The sequence below is a fragment of the Opisthocomus hoazin genome, chromosome W (genome assembly GCF_030867145.1).
Source record: "Opisthocomus hoazin isolate bOpiHoa1 chromosome W, bOpiHoa1.hap1, whole genome shotgun sequence".
Classification (NCBI taxonomy): Eukaryota; Metazoa; Chordata; class Aves; order Opisthocomiformes; family Opisthocomidae; genus Opisthocomus; species Opisthocomus hoazin.
Window position 1 is genome coordinate 36,767,248 of NC_134453.1, and position 4,618 is coordinate 36,771,865.

The 4,618-nt window shown below is 54.0% G+C and overlaps 1 long non-coding RNA gene across 1 annotated transcript; it reads right to left on the minus strand.

Annotated features, from left to right (window-relative positions):
- Positions 1–1,029: 1,029 nt before the first annotated feature.
- LOC142365696 (uncharacterized) lies at positions 1,030–4,071 on the minus strand. The gene is made up of 2 exons (XR_012766566.1): positions 3,525–4,071; positions 1,030–1,928 (listed from the first exon to the last, which is right to left on the minus strand). It is a non-coding gene; the product is annotated as an uncharacterized LOC142365696 (long non-coding RNA).
- Positions 4,072–4,618: the final 547 nt, after the last annotated feature.

Below are 4,618 nucleotides of genomic sequence, written 5' to 3' on the forward strand. Positions count from 1 at the left end.
AACCTACGGCAATCACCCGGTCTCTCTGAATGTATGAGCCATGCCTAGCTGCTTCAGAATTCCCCCGCCCCCAGAAGCGGGAACACCTTCGGGATACCTTAGGGAGTTTACACAGCCAGAACTTCTCCCCGGGAAGATTAAATAAAGGTGAAGGCCTCGCGTTACTTACACGCCCGCATCACCAAACTTCACCCCATTGCTTGGGGATACAGAAGAGATGAAGACGCCTTCCAGTGGGCGTCTCTGGTGCCTCAGTAACACGGTGTTTCAAGGGCAACGAAGGATCGCCCTGCTTTCCCGTGCCCATCTCCCTTTTTTAAAAGCCATTAAAGAAAGATGAAGTTTGCCGTCTCCCCGCGATGTAGTTTTGGTTTGGCCCTGGCTGGGATGGAGGCGACTTTCCCCATAGCAGCCCTCACAGTGCTGTGCTTTGCAGTTGTAACACACCAATGTTTTGACTAACTGCTGAGCAGTGCTCCCACAGCATGGAGGCTCTCTCTCCAACCACCCCCAAACTCCAGAAAGCTGGGGGTGGGCAAGAGGTTGGGAGGGGACAGAGCCAGGACAGCTGACCCAAACCGACAAAAGAGAGATTCCACTGTGCTATGGAAGCCCCACAGCTGCCATTCAGACCGAGTGTTTTCCCCTACCATATCCCTCCTCACCAGAAAAGGGATAAAGTGCTCCAACAGGAGTTGGATGCTTCTCCAACACACTGCACTGTGCCAAAACCACCCTCGTATGGCACGCCTGTAGCGTCACGTACAGCGTTTTCTAAAGTGTTAGCAGCGGCCTACACTGGCTTTATGTACATTTGTGTACCACTTCCAAAAAGCTAAGCGTTTGCTTCCCACAAGACGCAGGAGACTGCCAAGCGGTTCCAGCGTCACGCTTCAAATGACTGGCCAAATCACTGCCTAGCTACAGAACGCTGTTAACAGACTGAAACATTCCACATACTTACGCTCCGGGGAGACACCATTTTAACTTGCAGAACTATTTCCCTCAGTAAGACGCTCAAGACAGAGGTGATATCCCCATGCTAAATCTTTATTGTGCAACTGCTGCTCAAAAGCCTTTGTTACCTTCCACAGACACACGTCACAAAAAATGAGACATCGACAGTAGCTAGATTGACGGGCAACAGACGAAATCCATTCAGTGGCGGTTCGTACACGTGGGGCAACTCTTGCGGTGCAAAAATCTTAGCCAGGCGGCCAGCCCAACTGACGGCCACCCAGAATACGTAGATGTACGCGACAGACAGGCTGCCCACCCTCGGGCCCTTCATCCACAACCATCCGGAATCCATGTGTCAGGCCCAGGTGAGCAGCACGCTTCTTCCCAGCGGGCATTAAATGCCCAAGAAGCTGGAGAAAGGAAGTACAAAACCGTAAACAAATAAAATAAAAAGCCACACACAAAGAGGGGAGAGGGCAGGAAGGGAAGGAAGGAGAGCAGAGAACCACCCAGAGAAACCAGTTAGCCAATTCCTAGCAATTCAGCCACTGCGCTTCAAACTACCGTCTGTCCGCCTGCAACCGACATTTTCCTCTCTCTCTCAACCATGACAACAGGCATCAGACTGCGCTCCAAAGCGACACCGCATTTTGCACCAGAAGTACATACCCAGGGATGAGCAGTGCTTTATATCCCTACTTTCAGTCAAAAAGCTCAGTTCCGTTACAAGCTAGAGGCAAAAGGTTACAGCGCCAGAAAACCCAAAATAGCCTACCGCGCCCTATCAAGAGGGAAAGAGTCTAGTAAATTAGGAACTAATTACAGGTACAGTTTAGCATACAGAAAGCTTCCCCAGTACTTACAGATTCACCAGAACCTTCTGCTTCAGATAACCTGATAATTGGCTCCTTAGGCATGACTAGGAAAAGCGTCGGAGCTTGGGGTGAAAGATCACGGAACGCAAGGCACTGGAGGAAGAGCAAACAGTTACAACATAATTGGCTTCAGAGAAAGGCAATAGCTTAAGCAAATCAATATGCCCCACTGAACTCGTGCAGAAGCAGGTTACCGGATACCCCAAACGCAAGCCGAAACGTTGACTTTTCTTACGTGATATCAATACTTTCTATACACAAAATACAACGTATTTACAGAGCCCCCTCCAGAAGCGGGATTCAGCATGCAAGATGATGGGGGCAAGGAGACGGGCCAGGACTTCACATTAGCGACCTCCAGTATGTTTTGATTTGGGTTGACCATTTCCTAAGCACTTTTTCCATTCGATGTGGTCCACGCAGAGGCAGGAGACAAAGGGCTTAACTGAATCAGCAAAGAATTCGGCGAAGTGGAAGATCAGCGGCCATTCGATTTCCATGCTACAGGGAACTCCAGTACTGAGCAAAAGCATAATCACAGGAAGCCTGCAAGTGCAGCATACCAGTCTGTCTTCTACATTGCACATAAACCCTACCTTCAAGAGCAGAAGACATCCCTAACTGTTAACTGTCAGCAGTTTAATAACAAAATGATACGGGATACTAACTTAAAGTTACCATCATGTAGGTAAGGGCTGCTTCCCCCCCCCCCCCAAGTCTGAGCAGCTCGCTCGAGTTCCTAGCACGTCGTGGTGCACCAGCATCCGTGAACCTTGCAAGCATGCTGTTATCACGGCCCCACCTCACCACAGCAACGAGATCTGGGAAGCTTTTGCAGCCTGCAGGATGACCAGTTTCTAGATTTGTTTTTTTTTGTTTGTTTTTTCACGAAAAATAAGAAAAGCTGTAATTCTTTGCTTTAATAATCCAGTTTGGGGCTTCAGAACCAAAGCCTTGCACAGCAGAGCTGTGAAATCTCTATAATGCTATTACGAGGCACATCAGGACCTGCATTTCTCCTATGCAGAACTAACTCCTTACGGTCGCTACTCAGACGTCCACTGTTTACACACCCCCCACATCCCCACCCCCCCCCCAGCCGAATCCCCGAGGACACTGACTGCGTGTGCTTAATCTACGGTTTCAAGACTATCATCCTACACGAGGCAGGACCGCTCCCATCCCTCGGCAGCAAACTTTGCACGACTTGCAGTGCCAAAGGGATATCACGCGGCAAACGTCTGCGGCTGCCACCAAGAGCGTTACCGTCAGAGGCCCTCCTCTGCGCACGCGCCACGGTGGGGCTGGGAACCGAGGCGAGCCGGACAGCACCAGCAACCCAGTACGCGCCGCGGCAGCCGGGGGGGGCACCGAAGAAGCGCGATGTTTTAGGGATGGTGCAGTAGAGAGCGCCACAACCCAGAGAGGCCCCGCCCGTCCCCCGTCCCTCCACCCACCCTGCCGCGCTCCCGGGCACCGCGCAACGGGCCCTCGGCTCAGGGTGCCTGCGAGCGCGGGGGAGGGAAGGGAAGGGAAGGGAAGGGAAGGGAAGGGAAGGGAAGGGAAGGGAAGGGAAGGGAAGGGAAGGGAAGGGAAGGGAAGGGAAGGGAAGGGAAGGGAAGGGAAGGGAAGGGAAGGGAAGGGAAGGGAAGGGAAGGGGGACCGCGCACAGAGCAAAGCCGCGGCTACCTCCTCGTCCTCGTAGATGACGTTGGCGAGGAAGCGCCTTCCCGAAGACAGTGGCGGCGCCCCAATAATCTCGTCAGCCACGACAACGCCCCTTGTCGCCCCCGCGCTTCCTCCACTCGGCCAGGCCCTCCGCGGCGCCCATTGGGCCGCCAGATCGCCGCCGGCCGATCCCGCGTCTCGATGGGCTGTCTCGTCTGTCGTTTTCGCTTGTCCCCGCCCCCCTGGCGGGGCCGCCCTCGTCGACCTGGTGCTTGCCGGGGCTCAGGGAGTTTGCGTGCTCTCGGGGCGCGGAGGGATCCGACCCGGGGGCGGAGGGAGAAGACGTTGGCCGAGTCCGCGGAGGGATCTGCGCCGTGTAGTGCTGCGACCCTGTGGGCGGGCAACGAGGTCTCACAAGAGGCTGGTGTAGCTAGAAGTACTGCTTACTGTTATTTATTACCGCAGCAAGTCCACCCCAAACGTGCTTGTGGCTTTTTGGCGCTGCTCCCTCCAGTCACATGACTGCTTTTGCCAGGGCAGGGCAGGCCTTAACTTTTCAGAACATTTCGCAGAGCCAACAGAAGGTGCTCTAAATTGTTCCCTGAAAGCCCCACTTCAATTGCAGCCGTTTCTAAGCTGCACGCCTCCCGGGAGAAAATAAAATACAAAGCGTGTGTTCAGCACTGGTGGCTTGAGGGCTGGAGGGCAGATCAAGATAGGACTTGCGCTAAGCTGGGTAGGAGGCTTTTAGAAAAATAGGCAGAGCCCCCAAAGCTGCCCGAGGGTGGTCTGTGGTGCCCTGCACCCCCGGGGAGAGCGAGCAATTCGATTGCTCTACACAACTGTAGTGTAACATACATAAACCCTGCTTTCCTCTATATCGGGCTAAGGATAGCCTTAGCCGCCTTTGCGGCAAGGGCACGTTGTCGGCTCGCGTTCAACTTGGTGTCCACCAGGAGCCCCCCACGTCCTTTTCTGCAAAGCTGCTTTCCAGCCAGTCGGCCTCCAGCATATACTGGTGCATGGGGTTGTTCCTCCCCAGGCGCGGGACTTTGCACTTCCCCTTGCTGAACTGCACGAGGCTCCTGCCTGCCCATTTCTCCAGCCCGTCGAGG